Source organism: Dermacentor variabilis, chromosome 1 (genome assembly GCF_050947875.1).
Source record: "Dermacentor variabilis isolate Ectoservices chromosome 1, ASM5094787v1, whole genome shotgun sequence".
Taxonomy (NCBI): Eukaryota; Metazoa; Arthropoda; class Arachnida; order Ixodida; family Ixodidae; genus Dermacentor; species Dermacentor variabilis.
Genome location: NC_134568.1, coordinates 285469260 through 285490500, shown reverse-complemented (window position 1 = coordinate 285490500; position 21241 = coordinate 285469260). Strand labels below are relative to the sequence as shown.

The following is a 21241-nucleotide window of genomic DNA, read 5'->3' as shown; positions in this document are numbered from 1 at the left end:
TTCTACGCTGACTGGTCGAACGTTTCCCTCACCTAGGGATCTAGGGAGCACGGAGTGTTTATAAGCAGCTGTTTGTCGCTGCTAGTGCGTGCTCGTCATCGTGTTCGTCAGCGTGCTCTGTGATTGTACTCGTGAGATGTGTGCTCGTGCTTGAGAAGCAATGTGTTTGGAGCCTCGTGCTCGCATGTTGTATGCTCGTCTTGCATGCTCCATTTGGGAGCCACGCTACACTGTCGAATGTATCTCTTGTTTAAAATGTAAATACTGTAAATAAACCCTGTACGCCTAGTTCCCCCCAAGTTCCTCCCTACGACCTACAACCCCTTCAACTGGTGGCAGCGGCGAGATCGTCCGACAACTCTGACAAGGCTCAATCTGCCTCTCGAGGGGAACGACCCTGTCTGAAGCATTCTGAATATAGATGACTGGGGTCTAGTAAGTTTAGCGTGGGGGAGCGGGAAGGTCCTCCTCGACAGCTGATAGTGCGTTGTTATTTCGTTGAAGGTGAGCAGCGGGTCTCGGTGCTCCCCTCCCTCCCCGCTACTTCGCTCGCCACGATCGCCGCGGTGCGTGACTCCTCGCGCGCGTACGTGCGCCAGCTCGTTGTCGTTGGGAAAGTCGGTGTGCACGTAGGCCTCCATGTGGGCTGGAAACCATCTGACGATGTGATGACCCGCGGCTCCCTCGCTGCCGAGGATGGCCGCCGCTTCCAGCGATATCGAGCCCGAGGCGAATGCTCTGGCCGCCGATCGCGAATCTGTGTACACGTAAGAACGTTCGGGGTCCCTCATTGCCATGGCTATTGCCACTTGTTCGGCCACCTCGGACGTTACGCCCTTGACCGATGCTGCGTTAATGATCGTACCATCCCATCGTATCGAGACGGCCGGGTACCGGTCGCTGCGCCCGTACTGGGCCGCGTCTACAAATGTCGCCAGCCCTGGGCAGTTGGCGGTCGATTTCAGCAGTGCTCGGGCTCTCGCCTTTCGGCGCATCTTGTTGAACTGCGGGTGTATGTTTCTCGGAAGCGGTTCTACCTTGAAAGTGCCCCTGACCGCCGCGCTGAGCGCGACGCTGCGTGCGGTGCACTCTGCCTCGGTATTTATCCCTGCTTCTTCTAGGATGCGTCTGCCGGCCCTGGTGGTCGACAGCCGCACGACCTGTGCCTTGGTCTGTGCTTCGATGATTTCTGCTAGCGAATTGTGGACACCCAACCGATCGAGCCGCTCCGTGCTTGTAGTGATCGGAAGACCTAGCACCATTTTGATGGTCTTGTGTATCAGTGTCTCTATCTTGGCCGCGTCTCTCTTGGTCCATTTTAGCGCCGAGGCTACGTAATTTACGTGACTCATGAGGAAGGCGTGGTAAAGTCTGATGAGATTGCTCTCGCTGAACCCTCCCCTGCGGTTCGTCACCCTGAGGATCAGCCGTAGCATGTTCTCCGTTTTGGACGTGAGTCTCATGACCGTTTTGCGTGTTACCACCTTTAGCCTCAATTAGCAGGCCCAGGATTCTTATAGCGTCCACTCTGGGGATCGGCTGGCCGGCACTCGTGTGTAATTTGATCGGTTATTTATTGATCGGCGTCAAATTCCCCATACCTTGTTTCGAGGGTCTGTACAGCAACAGTTCCGATTTGCTGGGTGACAGACGGAGTCCCGTTTCCTTCAGGTACTCTTCCGTTGTGTCCAGCGCCTCTTGAAGAGCCCGCTCGACTTCTGCGTCGGACCCTCCTGGGCACCACACCGTAATGTCGTCTGCGTACAGGGCGTGATTGACGTTGGTCACTCTCGTCAGCCGGTCCGAGAGCCCTTTCATTGCTAGATTGAATAATAGTGGGGAGAGCACCGCCCCTTGTGGGGTGCCCCTCGCGCCCAGCGTGTACCAATCGGGCGTGGCCTCTCTTATTTTGATCGTGGCTTTCCTGTCTCTGAGGAAGGAGCCTATGTAAGAGTGGAATTTCCGGAGAAGCCCCATCACCGAGATCGTTTCCATTAGAAATCTGTGTTTGACCCTGTCGAACGCTATCGTTAGGTCCAGGGCCAGTATGCTCCTGGTGTCTCTGGTCATTCCGTAGATTATATTCCAGCTGTTCAATTTCTTTGGGAAGTTCATGACACGTAGGCATGACATAACAAACGTGTGGACAAACAAACGAATGTGCAAATAGACAACCTGAAAGTACAAGCGCAGATTTTAAGCGTTGCACAACTGCCGCCGCCAAAATGAACAAAATTCACCCGCTTTTAACAATGCACTTGTCTCAACAAGTCAATATGCAGATTATTTTCCCGAGAGGAACATTCTTTTGTGGTGAGAGCCAGCGTCGTGTCATCTTGGTCTCGTCCCACGCCTTTTTTGGGCTATAGTTAAATATGTCTCAAGTCTGCCCTTCATTTGCTTTTCCGCCCTTCGGGAACTACTGCCTCTACACATCGGCGGCCCGAAGAGGAGATGCCCTGACTATTGTTAAGCAGCAATGACCATGTCGCGGTGACGCGCCGCACCAGTCCTGACCACACGAATGGACAACGGAAATCTTCTGGCGTATGGGTTGACAAAGACAAGTAACAGCACAACCAGTGCCTAAAAAAGATATTTGGAGAAGGCCAGACCTCCCTGATCAACACCTCCGCCTCCTCCCTTCATGTGCGGTTACGCATCACCGCCGAGAGCGTGCACTGCGGCAGAAATGATGAGGGTGATTACTTCATTAACACTGGTATCACAAGACACTTGACGAAAAGCTCCCTCAACAGGGCGAAGAGTTTCACCACAATTAAGGAAGCTCCTCAACAAGACATATGCGGGGGCGTGTATGAAAGGACCAGGAAGGAAGGAAGGAGACTAGGACGATGGGCGCATGCACATGTGTATTTTGAGTTGTAGTTGCTGCATCCTTGACCCGCAGCTGACTATAGAGTGTGTTAGAACATGATCCACATTGTAGTGCACTTTACCAAGACGAAAAAGCGGGAGAAGTCGAACTGGCGTCAGCCCGTTCGGCGTCTGCAACCAATCACATCAGCTGGCGGCGCGAGCTCGCTCTCCAGGAGCGGTATTCGTATGCTGTATAGTATCGGCGGAGTGGCTGATGAGGCATATAGGATTGACTAGCAGAGTGTACCTCTGGAACTTGCGGCGCACTGCGGTTTGATTTATTTGGTTATACAAAGCACTTTGGAATTCCTGCGACGTACACAATCGCTATAGTTTGCGCCTTTGATGTACACCGTGGCAATCCAACACAATAACCATGAGCGTTTGGGCTGAACAGTTTGGATTCTACGTTCGTTGTGCAGGTATGTATAGGCACCTATACTTGTACGCCGGCAGAATTCTCTGTATTTCAATAGTGAGCTCTCTCTCTCTCTCTCTCTCTCTTGGCCAGTACATAAACTATGATAAAAAACGGCAGACTAATGGTTCATTTGGTATTGAATCAGTGTAGCGGACGTATGACACATCATTACAGGTGAAATCAAAGGTGCCGTGTTTGCGTTCTATTGTAGAAGTATTTCTATACTCTTCTCCCCCCTCTTTCCTCCCCATGCCTGCTCTTAACTTTGTCCCCCTACAAACTGCAACTAACTTATTTCAGCAACTTTTGTGTATTCATTGCGAGGGCAAGGAACAACTGAAGTGTGAAATCAGGATCAAATAACTCATGAGGCTCCATGTGAACTAGCTATGCAGGCAGAAATTTATCAGACTGCTGTGTAGAGATCACATTTCGTACGTCTCTGGCTGCAGCTGATTACATAGGTAAATGTACTGAGCCACGCAAGTGTGTATAATACTGTTCGGATGGAGTTCCAGAAAGAGAGAGAGATAAAACTTTGTTATGTCCTTGATGGGGTCCAGAGGCGGCGGGGGTAGGGAGACTAATCCCCAGTTCCCTCCTTTCTCAGACGGCGGCCAGAAAAACGTCAGAATCAGTTACTCTTAACAAGAGGTGCTTGATGCGGCTTCCGAGCTCGCTTATAATGCAAGAGATTTCGAGACGGTCACAAAGCAATTTGAAAGGGCTTCGACTGCCTGCCGGTTCCGCATTCGTTCGGGGACCAACAGAATGAACTTATGTACTCAGACGAATAGTGAATAAAAAATACCGAGTCAGGCACGTACCCAGGATTTTTTTTCGGAGGGGGGGGGGAGAGGGGAGGGGCAACCCAAGGTAACTTTTCTACGCAAATGAGGGGAGTTGTACCATCGCTAGTACAAATGTGAATAACGCCCACCATTCGCCATAAAGACGCGTAAAACCTCAAAAGAGAAAGTGGGGGCGGCAGCAGTGGGGGCGGCAGCACGGCAGCGGCAATGGCGCATAACCACGCATGGCTTGTTTTGCAGATTCTGCCGCTTATCATCAGCAGTGCGGAGCCCAGTTCAGCAACGATGGACGTCACCTGGATGAGCCGGTTGGATCAAGCAGCAGTGACATCGGCAACGGACAGCGGGCATATAAAGCTAACACTGCACTCGGCAACCTTCAGTGGGGGCGGCAGCACGGCAGCGGCAATGGCGCATAACCACGCATGGCTTGTTTTGCAGATTCTCCCGCTTATCATCAGCAGTGCGGAGCCCAGTTCAGCAACGATGGACGTCACCTGGATGAGCCGGTTGGATCAAGCAGCAGTGACATCGGCAACGGACAGCGGGCATATAAAGCTAACACTGCACTCGGCAACCTTCAGTGGGGGCGGCAGCACGGCAGCGGCAATGGCGCATAACCACGCATGGCTTGTTTTGCAGGTTGGTTATTACTCTCATGTATCAAGACTACGGTCAAATTGCCTATGTCTATTGGTGCTGCCGCTCCCTGCGAAGTGTTTTGAAGTTTTGAGCATGTGGTGGTTGGGTCTAAAGGTCTTGCTTTCCGGGGACGTTGAAACAAACCCTGGCCCAACTGTGGAAGAAATGCTGAAACAAATTTTGGATAAGCAAATTCAAATGGACAACAGGCTCGCCAATTTGGAAGAGAGCCTAGTAAAAATTACGAGTCAATGTGCTCGGGTGGAAATTCTAGAAAGAACGATTGAAGACGTTAAGCGTACAGTTCAGTATCAGCAACAGCGACTAACTGAATTAGAAGACCGGGCACGACGGAATAATCTTATTGTATTTGGTGTTCCCGAGACTGAAAACGAAACCCGTGAAGATATCGAGCAACAAGTTGTAAAAAATATTTTTTCGAACAAACTTGGCGTTACGATTTCATCAGTTGAAAGAATACATAGGCTTGGTCAAAAGAAACAATCACGCAATAGACCTGTTATCCTAAAATTGTACGATTACAATGAAAAGGTGGCAATCTTTAAAAATTGCAAAAAACTCAAAGGAACCAAAATTAGTGTTTCTGACGACTATTCGCCAGGAACAGTCGCAAAAAGAAGACTACTTTGGAAATCGGCTCAGACTGATAAACGCGATGGCGCAAAGGTCAGTCTTGTTCACGATAAGCTTTTCATCAATAGCATTGCTTACACATGGGACTTTGAGCAGAATGTGCGCATGAGACTGCGCAATGAACGACCCCATGCCACCGAAAAAGTTGATTGACGCGCAAGGCACCCTGAAATAAGGTTACTGAACATTAATGCACGGAGCATAGTGAATAAGGCAGAACAGCTTGAATACTTGTCATTGCTTTACGACGCAGAGCTCATTGCCATAACAGAAACGTGGTTGCACAGTGACGTCAAGGACGATGAGGTATTTCCAAGCACTTACAATGTAATCCGCAAAGACAGAGGAACACGAGGCGGTGGCGTGGCGCTTCTAGTGAAGAAACCACTCAGATATGAAACTGTGCCATCCATAAACGGGCATGAAAGTGTGTGGTGCAAACTATTTCTTGGCAATACCATTTTGATAGTTGGCGTTATCTATAGAGCCCCCGGAAGCCCTGTTGAATTTTTGTATGCGCTTGACCAGCATTTAAATAACATAAGGAATGCCAGAAGTAGAATTATTTTAACAGGGGATTTTAATTTACCAGGTGTCGATTGGGATGCGAGAATTACGGGGCCAGTGGAAAAGCCTAGCGCTGATATAATGTTCGAGATTATGCTTAAGCATAACTTTGTTCAGGTAGTTCATGAGCCGACCAGGACACAGGGGCAAAATCAATTTACGCTGGATTTGTTATTTTTGACTAACGGAATATTTAATTATAATGTCGACATTGAGGAAGGCATATCAGATCATAAAACAGTAGTAGCAACTTTAAGTATAGGAAACACGCAATTAGAAAAGAATCCTTCTGTATATGTATATAATTTTAATCGGGCTGACGACACGTCGGTTATCGACTACTTAGAACGAGCTCTTGATAACATGCCGGTTGATAATGACATAAATAGGGTTTGGAGATACTTTGTATCAGCTGTTCGCGCCTGTTTAGAAAAATATGTACCCAAGAAAATCAAGCGCATAGGAAAACCCAGTCCATAGGTAACTAGAAACATTATTCATTTGAAGCGGCGACTGAATCGTGCACGTAGAAGTATGCCAAGGCGATGTGCAGAAATAGCCAGTCTCAGTACACAAGTTAGAAAGGAATTAAAAGACGCAAAGGCGGCATTTTTTTCAACAACACTGGTGGATTACTTGCAAAACTCACCTCAAAAATTCTGGAATTACTTATCTGGTTCTACGTGCAACATTAATGAAATTAAGGTAGACGGAAATATCTGCACTAAACCAGCTTTGATCGCACAGGCTTTTAACAGTATGTTTAACTCTGTGTTTACACCTGGCAGTAATAGGCACCCCATAAATGCGAGCGATGGTTTGTTGCTGTGTGAAGATAGAAATGAAATTGTACTCTCTCGAGAAGGCATTCTAGCATTGTTGCTAAAACTGGATACCAAAAAATCTTGTGGCCCCGATGAGATACCCAATGAGTTTTTAAGGCGTTATTGTGAATGGATATCGCATTTTTTGTTTAGAATTTTTGCAATATCATTCCGTATCGGAGGTGTGCCAGAAGATTGGCTCCTTGCACGCAACGTACCTATATTTAAAGCGGGCAGTAAGTTATTGACGGAAAACTACCGGCCTATTTCCATTACATGCTCCGCGTGTAAACTGTTGGAACACATAATATCCAAAAATCTCGTTGAATATATAGAAAACAACAACTTATTCTACAGTAAGCAGCATGGCTTCCGCCAACGTCTGTCAACGGTGACGCAGCTTTTTGAGGTGTCTCATGCTTTCGGCGTCGCAATTAACAACAACGAACAACTTGATGTTATAGCAATAGATTTTTCGAAGGCTTTTGACCGGGTGTGTCACATAAAACTTATTGAGAAATTGTATAAACTTGGAGTCAATACACAAATTGTGAAATGGATCCATGCGTACCTTACAAATAGAAAGCAATATGTTCAAATAGCAGGCGAAAGATCATCCTCATTACCTGTGTTATCCGGTGTACCACAGGGTTCGGTTTTAGGACCAATTCTGTTTCTACTATATGTCAATGACATTGCTAATGACTTGCATCCTAACATTGAACTGCGTCTATTTGCGGATGATTGCCTTATTTACTGTCGCGTTAAGAATGTCCAGGATCAAGTGTTGTTGAACGAAAGCTTGCAAAGAATTTATGACTGGTGTGTTACGTGGGACATGAAAATTAATTTCGATAAATCAGCTTACATGACTGTATCTAACAAGAAAACCCCGTTGCTTTTTTCTTACAGAATAAATAATAGCCCACTTCAACATGTTAGTAAGCTTAAGTATCTCGGGGTTACAATCACGCACAATTTGAATTGGAACGCACACATCGAAAAGATATGTGGTTCTGCTCAACGCAAACTCGGTCTGTTAAGACGAAAGTTGAAAGATGCTACACCCGAGGTAAAGCTCAAGGCGTACAAAACAGTAGTACGGCCTACACTGGAATACGCATGTATAGTCTGGGATCCGCACCAAGTAGGCTTGATAAATAAACTGGAACGAATTCAAAGACTAGCCGCAAGGTTTATCTTTAATGCTTATCAAAGGACGCAGTCTGTAGCTGCGTTATTATCTCGTGCCGGTTTGCCCGAACTGGCCACGCGCAGAAAAATAGCCAGGTTGAAATTCTTGTACCAAATATATAATAATAAATTCAATTTGGACTCCAGACTATACTTGCGTCCCCCTGGACGAGTGTCCCCACGTACAGCTCACCCTCATGTTGTAATGCCCTATGTGCCGCGTGTTGATGCCTTCAAATTTTCCTTTCTTGTGAAAACTATAGTTGATTGGAACAAACTTGACGCAGATGTATTTATTGAAACGCCCACAACTGAATCATTTGAGCGTAAACTGTCATGTGTTTGCTGAATGCATTGTTTGATTATTGCGGAACTGGTGTTACGTGTTTGTGGAAAAATTTTTTCCCCCACCCCTGTAACAGCCCGCAAGGGCTAACAGTATTGGAAATAAATAAATAAATGAAATGGGGTGTATCTCACAGGTACGCCTGTGAGATACACCTCTTCTTTACTTTGCGAACAAGGAATCACATCGAATGGACTCGCGCAGGAAACGAGCGCAGGAAGAACACTGCCAAGAACAAGTAAACAAACAAAAGTGCGAAATAAAGATTTCTGATGATGATGATGATGATGATGATGATGATGATGATGATGATCAGCAGCAGCAGCAGCCTATTTTATGTCCACTGCAGGATGAAGGCCTCTCCCTACAGTAATCTCTATGTAACATACAACTTTAAAAAAACAGCAGTTGGCAACCAAGGCCCACGGACCGCGCGGGGTTGTGTTACTCCGCCAGCCAATCACAGAAGCAAACAAAACCGTCGTCATGCGGCCTTTTCAAAATGGCATCGTACTTGATACCTCAGGAGCGTCTGCTGCTCTTGAAGAGTATTTTCATCGACGGAAGCAATGAGGTGTGCAACAAGCAAGGACTAAGCGTATGGAGTCTGAGCATTTCACTCTTCAAAAGTCTACCGTCGTGGTTGCTTAGTGGCTATGGTGTTGGGTTGCTAAGCACTAGGTCGCGGGATCGAATCCCGGCCACGGCGGCCTGTATTCCGATGGGGACGAAATGCGAAAACACCCGTCTACTCAGATTTAGGTGCACGTTAAAGAACCCCAGGTGGTCGAAGTTTCCGGAGTCCTCCACTACGGCGTGCCTCGTAATCAGAAAGTGGTTTTGGCACGTAAAACCCATGATTTAATTTTTTTTAGGACAAGCGCATTAAAAGCACCAGGGGCGGCTACCTCATCCGTGTTTTTTCACCTCAACGTTTCTTTTTATTTCCAGGGTGAGCGCCATGCACAGACACAATATATTTAAATACATACACAGGACAAAGTTTATTATATTTTTAAAGAGAAGGAGGTAGCCAATTAACAATTAGTTATAATGGTATAGGTAGCCTATGTATAGTGAATGAACACGTTGCTGTATGTTCGCCTCGCTTGAAATTGCTTTGCGTGCTTTCATGACACTGAAAAATACCTGTAAACTTCAGTAATTACTTTGGCAGAGTATATAATCAACGGCGTGTGAAATGGACGTAAATGATGTGTCTCAGTATTGCTTCTCTTATCCAATAGGCAATGCTAACGGCTCAAAAAAAGGAAAGCTCTTGTAATATTATACAACCTTCATTATGGATCGAAACATCACCACTTGTATGCAGAGGTCATATATATATATATATATATATATATATATATATATATATATATATATATAATTCACTCTGTAACCGAAATGAGACCAAGCCGGATTTACTCGAAATCAGCATCAGTTGCAGTCATGCGCAGCAGTGATTACACTCGGACTTACACAAAAAAGAAAACAAGAAAAAATACTGCACTTTCGCCTGAAAGGGGAATCAGTATTAGTGATAGCGAAGTATAAGACAATTCTTCCAAGTGAACAATTCCTAGACGTCACACCAAGTTTACTCAAGTGCAACTGTTATCAAATGTTATAATATATAGGTTTTACCACATAACTTGAGCCCAAGTTTTAAAAATGAAACGTACTCCGGACGCGAGTTGAACCTAATGCATAATGTTGGCACTGGCCTAGGGTTACTCAGGCAATTTTTTTTTAATTTTCCCCTTAACTAAAGAATTAGTTGTGTTTAATTAATCAACGTTTTAAGTATTCCCTACAGACCCCAAGTGTGATACGCAATGTTGTAGAGCACCTTGAGAAACCTTTCAATAAGTTGTTTCCAACACGATATATCTCACGTGGTCCTTTTTTCCGCGTTCCAAAGAAAGCCCGCGAAATAGGGAAAAAAAAAAAACATGGACGGGAAGCTTACGCACTGTTATTGTGCTGCTCTCAAGCGTGCGATGGATGAACAAGGTCGGTTGCAGCGAGGCTGGCCCGCGACAGGGCGTTAAGCCTGGTGTATACGTACCTGGGCGTGCGGCTTTTATCGCATGACGGCGCAAATGCGTGCTGCTGGCCGAGCGGTACCAAAGTGATAAAGCGTCTAAGGAGACGAAAGAGAACAAGAACATAGCTTTATTTTTTTATGCTTGAAATGGGCAAGAACTGGCAGCCTGCCGATGGAGTGTAATAGGGTTGGGTGGGGAGGCGGCGTTATGGCCGGAATGATTTTCCAGTGACTTTCAATCCAAAAAGCGCCCTTTGATTATATAATGCGTGTTCGAGGAGGTCACCATCTGTTGCAATGCACATTAGGTATCTCATAGGCACACTTTCCGAGGCGTTCTTGATCATGGTATCAGGGATGGAGTTGCAGACTTGCCTTATTTTTTCTTTTAGGTTCTCTGATGTTGTGGTTGGTGTCCGATATACTTGATCCTTGACGTAGCCCCTGTGGGGTTCTCACCCGTGCTCTTGGGACAAAGGGACGGCAACAAAGTAGTGCAAACAATCACAAGGGTATTTATTGCACCTTTCATAGACTAATGCCTGCTAGCCGAGTTGCTATCCACAAAACATGCAGATGGGCGTACCGCGACCGGATAACGAGCGAATATTTTCGCCCCATGCTGAACACCAACGCCTGGTCGTTCGCGCGTACGCTCAAGCGAACGGTGGGGCGTCCGAACGATCGTGTTCGTCCATTCCGGGCAGGCCTCGCGAGACGGTCCCGCAGAAGCATGGATCGGCGCACGCGCAGAACGTCCGCGCCGCTTGCCAATTCCGAGCCAAAGAGAAAGCGCCTTCTCCTTTTTGCGCCTAAGTAACCCCGCCGTTAGGTGGCGTTAGCAGAGCAACACCGCGCCATCTCTCGTACTACCCTGCAAGCATACCGACTGCCGTAGTAAAGTCACGCGGCGAAGCCGGATTACAGGAGACGGTGGCCATGCGAGGAAACAACTTATAAGGGGACGCGTGAGAGTCGCGCATCCCCACACCCCAGAGAAAGAAATCGAGGGGAGTTAAATCTGCCGACCGTGCCGGCCAAGCAATGGGCCCATGCCATCCAATCCACTGCTGCGAGAATACTTCATTGAGCCATTTGCAAGCTTTGCTGCTGGCGTGCGCGGGAGCACCATCATGATGATACCGAATATCCGTGATCCTAGCAAACAAAATCCTCAAGCACCCCATAAATGATGTTGTTGACGTATCTTTCGCCTGTAAGCGTGTTATCAATAAACATGGAGCCAGTGATAGTGCCACCGTAAATTCCACACCACACATTATCCGACCACTAATATTGGTGATGTGTCTTTAAAACCCAGTGAGGGTTTTCGTTGCTCCAATACTGAGCATTGTGGATGTTCATTTGGGCATTACGTGAGAAGGTAGCTTTATCGGTCCACAGTATTTTGTTGACAAAGCCTGGGTCCTCTTCCGTCTTGATTATAATCCAGTTTGCAACGTCCTTTCGATTTTAGAAATCGCGCGGTTTCAACATCTGGTGCAGCTGCACGTGGTGCGGATGAAGTTGCCTCTTAAGTACTCTCCACACTGAAGACTTTGACACTCCAGCTTCAGCACCTACACTACGAACACTTGCATGTAGGTCTGAAGAAAACTTTGACAGAATTTCTATCTCCACGTCCTCGCCCAGGATTGAATATTTATGTCGTTTCTTCGTAAAAGTCCCTGTCTGTCTCAGCGTTTCATATGCATGCACAATCGTCATTGAGCTCGGACGCGTACCTGGATACCAGCGTTGAAATAGCTCAACTGCGCGCCTTCTATGTCCACTTGACGCACCTAGAGCCAAACCACATCCGCTCTTTCCTCATTGGAGTAAGCCATATCTGCTGCTCCACGTTGGTCACAGCCAAATAGCGTTGCTGTGGAGAACACGCACGGGTACGGCTTAGTAACTCAGGGGAACAATTGCAATGCATGCTCACTGACCTGGATAGGCAAAGCAGAAGGGTGGGTCTAAAAATTAATCTGCAGAAAACTAAAGTTATGTTTAACAGTCTCGGAAGAGAACAGCAGTTTACGATAGGTAGCGAGGCACTGGAAGTGGTAAGGGAATACATCTACATAGGGCAGGTAGTGACTGCAGATCCGCATCATGAGACCGAAATAATCGGAAGAATAAGAGTGGGCTGGGGTGCATTTGGCAGGCATTCTCAGACCATGAACAGCAGGTTGCCATTATCCCTCAAGACAAAAGTGTATAACAGCTGTGTCTTACCAGTACTCACGTACGGGGCAGAAACCTGGAGGCTTACGAAAAGGTTTCTGCTTAAATTGGGGACGACGCAACGGGCTATGGAAATAAGAATTATGGGTATAACGTAAAGGGATAAGAAAAGAGCAGATTGGGTGAGGGAACAAACGCGAGTGAATGACATCATAGTTGAAATCTAGAAAAATAAATGGGCATGGGCAGGACATGTAATGAGGAGGAAAGATAACCGATGGTCATTAAGAGTTACGGACTGGATTCCAAGGGAACGGAAGCATAGCAGGGGGCAGCAGCAAGTTATGTGAGCGGATGAGATTAAGAAGTTTGCAGGGACAACATGGCCACAATGAGTACATGACCGGGATAGTTGGAGAAGTATGAGAGAGGCCTTTGCCCTGAAGTGGGCGTAACCATGCTGATGATGATTATGAATCCGTTAGTTAAGGAGAAAACAAAAAATAGCCTGAGTAACTCTAGGCCAGTGCCAACATTGTGCATTCGGTTCAACTCGCGTCCGGTGTGCCTTTCATTTTTTAAACTTTGGCTCAAGTTATGTGGGACAACCTGTATATATGTGTATACACATGGGTGCGGTTCCGAGAGCTGGTCGGGCCTCAGCCCCCCCGCCCCCTCCCACCCCGGAAAAATGAAAGCTTTCCGCCTATGCTCGCATGCCATTTTAAAAACTTGGAATTCTTGTCAACCACGGGAGTGTACTCTCGTCTCTAATGATCGTATTCTGTGTGCGACGTGATGTGTCGTGGTCTGCCTTCCACTGCTCACTTATTCCTCCCTTTCTTCATCTCCTTCCTCTTTTCTCTCTCATCTTCAAGCGGGTGAGCGTGATGTCTCTTTCCATAATTACTTTGTTTAGCGCAAAACAACGGACACAACAAAGACAAGACAAGGACAAGCGACAGGACAAGCGCCTTCTCATGTCGTCTTTCTTCTGTCCGTTGTCTGCTCGAAACGAATTATGGATTCGCACCAACTAGCCCGCCAACGCATTGTGTGATGTCTCTTAATTATAGGAGACAACCCACGAAACACGCAAGCAGCTATTTGATGTCTAAAAGATGTCTTGAACGGCTAATTCAAAAGCCTAGTAGCTGTCTTGATCAAGACATTTTGTAGCCATGGACGTCTAGAAGTACTTCAGTAAGCCCTGCTAACGTTACGCTAAAAGTTGGCTAATGGACAGCTTGACAAGAACAACTGAAGACTTTTATTAGACATTCCCTCAAATTTTTGCGGCAGCTGTTACAGTAACACGACGTTTGCCCACAGTTACAATTTATTTTAAACGAGGCATGGACATCAGAAAAAAAAAGTTTATATTGTCGGATAGAGTGATGCAGAGGTAGTTTTTCCAGATGTGAACCATGGGAATAGTGTAGTACAGCCTCATTGGTCAATTTGTGCTTTTTAATTAGACCAATCTATTGAATGCCACCTGTCAGAATTATTTTGCAAATAAAACAAGATCTGTATTGTATGCTGATATATTTGCAATGTTCACTCATTGACCTTAACAAGAACATCTCTGCGTGAAACACGTCATTATTGACAAAACTTCACCCTGCTGGGTCTCCACCAAATTGAAATAGTTTCTAGCAAAGAAAAATTTTGTCAGTGATGCTGCAGTTCAAGCAAAAATTACATCCTGGTTTCAGCTACAGTGGGCACAATAGCCTTACACCAGTATACGAAACAGAACACTGTGCTGCAATGAGTTAAGAAATAAAGGATAGTACACATCTGGAAAAACTCTGCAAACCACTCTAACTAGCAATATAATTATATTTTTTCTGATGTCCATGCTTCATTTAAAAGTAAATTGTAACTTACTTTCTGGGTGCCTCTTGTAAGGTAACGCCACATGCTTGCACAGCATCACGCAGAAATAATGGCAAGTTCTTTGGCATACCATCCATTAGTGAATTCCTTGTATGTTGCATGTTACAAGAACTGAAAGATAAATCATAATATGCTGTTATTTTTTTTCATAAACTGTATGATGAGCTTTTCATGCATAAAAGGTGATTGCAAGCGAAAAAGCAGCAAGGCATCAACTTCACACCATGTTACATACTCATACTTTATTAACTAATAAATTAGAAAAGATGCAGAAAGTGTAATTAACAAGAGTGACAAATAGCAGCAAAGGTGATCATGGATAAATCTTGAAGATGATTGCCGCCGCTGCCAGAGTAGGCCACCCTTCGTAGGAAAGCACTGGCTGCCCACAAAAGCTTGCTGTCACAGGCCACGCGTGATGGTTCTTGTAGACATAGGAAAGCAATACCTGCACAGAACAGGAAAAAAAGGGCAAGGGAGGAAATGGGAATGTTGAAATTGGAACTTCAATTAGCAATATGTGCTAAGTAAGAAGTTTGGTTCACATTAAAAATAAATTTAAGCACTCCTTTTTCTTAAATTACGGGTATCTTAAGGTATGTATGCGATGATGTTTAAAATGACTAGTATATTTCCTATCATAAGCCAACAAACACTGACACCAAGGACTACATAAGGGAAATTACTTGTGCTTAAAAAATTAAATAAAGAAACGATAAATTAATGGAAATTAAAGTGGATGAAAAAACACCTTGCCGGAGGTGGGAACTGAACCCACAACCTTCGCATTTCACGTGCTATGCTCTACCAATGGAGCTACAGCGGCGTCGTTTTCCCATCCACTTTCTTGGGTATTTATGTGTCCTAGTAGAATGCTGGGAGTGTTAGCCAGCGCCACAACTCACAGACCTTGTTCCTGGCACATAGTCATTAAGTTGCATAGCAGAGTCAAAGTCAGCCTTTAATTTATTGTATGGTGTTTTCTGGCTAAAAAGCCACTTATCAACCTGTCAAACAAGTCTGAGAAGCTTCCTGCAAAATATAATCAGTTTAAAACAGTAATTCACTCTGCAGGTGAATGATGTACTAACTTAATTAAAAAGTTAAATAGCATTTTATATTGTTGAACTAAAAGCAAGTTAGGCATTTTGCACTGCCTAGCTGTTGCCTTTCTTTCAAACTTAAACATGACACAGTACAGAGTAAGCAGGTAGCATTCAAAGGAGGACTGGTGATAAAGTAGTGTTACAAAGCAACACTCCTAGCTGGATCAATCACTTTTGTTGATATATTTTCATGTGACCCTAATTGGCTTCGGGCAATACCTCACACAAATGACGCGACACCTTGGATGATGCGTCATACAAAGTTGGAAGTATCTCAGGATGTGATCAAACGATAACATTGCCCACTGACTTGGAAGTGTTAACATGCTGTTTGCGTGAGAGAGTGCAAAGTGATTCGTATAGGTGGCAAATTCATCAGTGTATCTATAGCCTCAGGTAATTCTGAGCATCTATGCTGACTTGCAACTGAGAAGCCACTGCACACAAAAAAAGTGTATTCAAGTAATGGTCCATGCAGAATAATTGCCCACCTAGTGAAAAGGCAAATGTGGCAGGCTAATGAGCCAGAGCAAATAGATTGATAAATTCTGATAATACCTCCAATGATATTATTGAAATAGGTGATCAAAACAGCACAGGTAAAATTGCAGTTATGACAAAATTTTAAAAGCACCTCTGCAAACTGCTGAAACCCTCAGCACCATGCCTGTTCTACACGCACATGTGTTGCAGCGCAATCTACATCTCAGATGCAGGCGCCTCCACAGATCACTTTGTGATCTCCTCACAGGAAGGTTAAAAAACAGTCTGGCACAAGCTACTTGATGTGATTCATTTTGCAAGCGCCAGCCAAGTGCTGATGGTGGTAGAGCGAAATTGAAGTTCGTCCTTGTATGGAAGCCTTGGCCCATGTTTTATCAATTCTAGCGGCAAAACACACCTTTTACAGCACACATAAATCTTAAATTAGACTGCTTGCTGATGCTGTACAGTAAGTTCCTGTAAAGAAACTAAATCACACAGAAAACATTTAGAATACCAAACTAATCAAATACTGGCTTGAATACATTTGTGCATTAGGGAAGCAAGGTGTAATGTACATTGTTGTAGAAAATTTTTACTCATGTATGGAATACTTCTATGACACAGCAGAGTGAGCTCTTACATAGCAATGACTACCTACAGGTAAATTTTGTAAGGCTTAGGGAAACTAATTATTAGTAGAACTGTGTATGTACACTGACACTGAGAAATTGGTTATAATAGTGGCAGCTTATAATGGACCAGTGCAAAAAAATGTCCATTTGTGAGACACCAACTAGCTATTTTACCACGAAGCGCTCCCTGGCCTTAACCCATATAGAAAGCACTGGGAGGACCAGAGAGGGTACAGTACATTGGCTTACACTGATCATGATGAGGTCCCGTCATCCAGCTAGTGCCAAGGTACAAGAAGGATGTCCAGCCGTCTATAGAGTGAAAGGGGCAAAATAAGATAGCATCAAGTCACTTGAAAGGCAAATTTGCAATTACAAATAAGGTGACCCGGTCACAGTAATTCATTAATAAATGCCAAGCTGTCGTGATTTCACTCCCAGATGAAGCACCTACTAGGTTAAAGGTTTTGCTGCTTATTTAGAACAAAACACAAGTGAAATTTGCACATCAGCAGACGATTTAATTTGGAATTGTACAGATGAAGTAAACATTGCAGTTATATTTTTCGTTTTGCTATAAAGTGGGAACGCTACAAACTGCATAGTCACTGACACACGCGCGCACACGTAAGAACAAAAAGACACAAAATAGGGCGAGTTCAGTCTGGTTCAGCATTACAGCCAGCGCGTCGTCTTCGAATGCACTCCTTTCGGTTGGCTCGTGCTACGTTAACTACAGGCTAACAAGCAGGACAAAGTTCTTACTGTTGTTGCGGAAGTCGTGGAGCGTGCTGAACGGCTGAACACAAGCAGAACCCTCGTATAAAAGTAATGACGAAAACTGGAAGGGCAGAAGAGCCCATGTATCAAGAATTGTCGCGGGTAACACCTAAATATATTCACATTGTTGACGAAAAACGAAGCGCAATGTATTTCACTTACCGGAAAAAGTGTTATCCGAACGTGCGACGTACAAAGACGCACCGAGACACGAAGGCGGCGAACGCAGATCCCGCCATTGTGGTAGTAAGCCGTCGGCGAAAACACGCAATACAGCCGATGTCACGAAGCACTGATGCAAAACACACGGCACAGAGCATCAGCACAGCTAAATGACTCCAGTTAATATCCAGTATAAATGTACAGAACGGCTTAGAATGACGCACAACTAGATAACGAAGCCACGACCGAGACATAGCGGGCGGCAATGGCCGTTTTTTCAAACTTCCTGCCTTCCAGTGTTTCCAGCACAGAATGAGATGTCCGACAAATTTGGATTGTGCCGCCGAAGTGATCGCAGCGCGGTGGCTCTGTGACACCGCTGTGCAACACCGGCGTTTCGCTCCTGCTGCTGTAAATACCTCCTGCGCGAGCATAGAATGGTTTCCAGGCGTCGTGTGCGCGCCCCGTATGGAAAACAATAACACGCCCTTGATTGTTGAAGTTCTGGCGTGAAATTATTTAATATTAAAGCCAATTAACTTATGTTGCTTCCAACGAGTTCGATTTGTCTGTGGCGTCTTTTATTCGCTAACGCCGATGGCCGACGGTAACCGCACATTTAACACGTCGTTTGGCATTTTATGCACTTTTAGACAAAAAGATCTAGAAAAGTTCTTGAGTTAGACATTCTGAATGCGTTTACCAAAACAGACTCTAGAGACACCAGTATAGTGGGTTTTGCCGCAGATAGAATATATACTAGCATATTCCAAGTGCTGAGGTTATGTTTAGAAGAAATTCTATTTTCAGTCTTATCATAGACCAAGACGTCTATAGCCGTTTGTAGCCGTTTCAAGAAGTTTTTAAGAGGTTCTGTGTTTCGTGGGAATTGCTAGCACGCTTCTTTTCTCTCATTATGGTGTTTATATATGTTCACATGATTATTAATTAATAATAATGCAGAACTAATGAACATGTTCGTGTTATTTCCAGAATGGCAATTAAAAAGTACGTGTCACACGACTCACTGCTTGTGAAGACGCTTTTACCCATTTTATCGAAGCGCGCAGCATGTTTCGGCGGCATCTTCCAACCTATTTCATTCCATATAAGTTTTGTCTTGCGCTCTCTACTGCCTAATTGAAGTAACAATTTGTTAATGCTAAGTTATTTGTTGCTGTTGTTACTATTGCAATGATTATTAATTGTTGCTGTTATTATTAATTGTTACCTGTTCTGTTGAAATTACTATTATTGGTAATTACATTGTTACTGTTATTGTTACAATTTGTTACTGTTACTGTGATGTGTTAGCATGAATAAAGAAAAATCGTGGCTCACGTAGACTGTCAAAGCTGAATGTTTGTGGCAACACAGCTAGTGCAACGTCGCTCTGCAGCAGGAGACGACAGAGGAAGAAATAAGGTGGTATAGCAGTGCGCTATGCAGGTCTGGTGAAGTACAAATCTGGTACACTCTGTTTTAAGTCGTTATGAACTCCACGGCTCACTACGTTAATGAATAAGTGAGGGAACACCAAACAGGGGCAGACCCAGAGGGGATGGGCGGGGTTTGTTGGGGGGGGGGGGGCGTAGGAGCTCGCTGCGCGCTCAATGCTCACGGTCGGCATGTCTCGGCAGGGGGCCGGGGCCCGGGCCCCTGCCGAGACATGCCGACTCTGGATCTACCAGTGATACCAAATCAGGTTCGAACTCCCGCTTCAGCATCAGCACAAGGATGTGGCGCTACCTGCAGTCAATAATGTCAACTTTAATTCGCGCTGCCCTCTGTAATCTCGGGCGCGATCACGCAAGCTGCATTTACTGACGTTTCTGCTTGCGCATTTTGAAGAGCCAGTGTTTGGACTGTTTCGATTGTTGCAGCATGCTCTTTAGTACTGCTTTTGGTGTCACGTTCCTTTCTTAGGTGCGTTGCTTGTGGGTGGGCTAAATGGAAGGTGTGAACACTGGTTCTGAGAGCACAAACTTGGGTGCCATGCTGCGTGAGAACTCCGATATGTCCCCAGCTGCTGTGGCTTTAGTGCAGCTGCTGCTTGAGGACATCGAGAAGGACGACTGCATGACCATCCAAGGCATCAAAGACAATTTTCAGCACGTTATCAACGATGTTTGCACCGAGAAGTATTCGATTAGTTGCGTAAGGTCTGTGTGCGAGGTAGTTGTGCGTTTCGCTGCGCTCACCTCGCTTGATGGCACCATTGATGAGTGCAAGAAATATATGTCTGCTTTAGACTGAACTTCAAAAATAAATTCCGGTGTTTTGCGTGCCAAAACCACAACGCGATTATGAGGCGCTTGTTGTTCGGTAGTTCCCAGAGCTCAAACCTACAGCTGGATGGATATTGTGACAGTCTACCGGAATATGCTCATTTGTTTCAATACCACTATGTATGAATCGTCTTCACGTGAAAATGTTCTCATGTAACTCGGCTATCTCATACACCATGATCATACACCATGATCTCAGCACTGCCATTTGAACAAGGTGTATATCGCGCCTTCGAATTATGAAACCTCCCGATTCACGCGTCATACTGCTCCTAGCGTTAGCTAGGTGGCGCCACCAAGTGGAGTATTTGTGAAGTCTTTCGAACAGATGTTACAACGCGGATAATTCAAACAAGTCAAATTTCACAACTTGGAACAAGGTGAGTGACTGCCTCACACGAAAAGCGAGACTGAACAGCACCAAAGAGAGTATACAGCTTGTTTGGAATGCGCAACATTTTACTTCTGATAAGTGGATGCGTGATCTTCACCTTAAAAGCTTTCGCCGTAGAAGTGAAGCTGGTCATATTTATAATAAAGCAAAATGCTAATATACTTAAGCTCGCATATTCATGAAATTGAACTAGTCTCTCATATTCTTATATGTATTGCCGCTAAGAACTAAAAGAGTGAGAAGAAAGAGGCATCCTAAGTTCGATAATTTACTTAAAATGCTGCAATAAAGAAGTAAAGAAATAGAATTACGCTAAGGGTACAAACATTTGTTAGGGCCTTCTCGGCCAGTTTTATTAGATCTTAGAAAAATACAGGCGGTCCTCACCTGAATATACTAAACGCGATGTTTCCTGCCCGGTACTCTAAGGTTAAATGCCTGTAGTGAGAAGGGTAGCCCCGCTTTACATCACGTATCATGGGGCTGCATACGAAGGCCACTGACTCTTAACGCAGAGTTAAGCAAACATAAAATACTAAACGCGGAGCAGTGGGAGGCACAGTGGTCCATCTCGGACCTGGGAAAGCAACTCGCTCTCTTGGATCAAGTCCGGCGGGCGGCTAAAGCCAGGAAGGCGCTGGAATAAAGGACTCCTACCATCTACGCCCCAAAGCCTCCTTCCTTTTTAATCAATAACGTGTATATATATATATATATATATATATATATATATATATATATATATATATATATATATATATATATATATATATATATATATGGGGGGGGGATAGATTGTAGAAGAGGTTCGGAAGAGGTTAGACTGGGGTCGTTGAAGGCAATGAAGTCTGGAATAACGAATTTCACCAGGAGGAAGAACACCCGCCAGAGAGGCTGCTGGGAACATGGAA

At 45.0% G+C, this 21241-nt stretch overlaps 1 long non-coding RNA gene across 1 annotated transcript; it reads right to left on the bottom strand.

The window, feature by feature from the left end:
• Positions 1-14704: 14704 nt before the first annotated feature.
• On the bottom strand, positions 14705-18150 carry LOC142573851 (uncharacterized). The gene is made up of 3 exons (XR_012826359.1): positions 17649-18150; positions 16956-17018; positions 14705-14930 (listed from the first exon to the last, which is right to left on the bottom strand). It is a non-coding gene; the product is annotated as an uncharacterized LOC142573851 (long non-coding RNA).
• Between the last annotated feature and the right edge of the window lie 3091 nt (positions 18151-21241).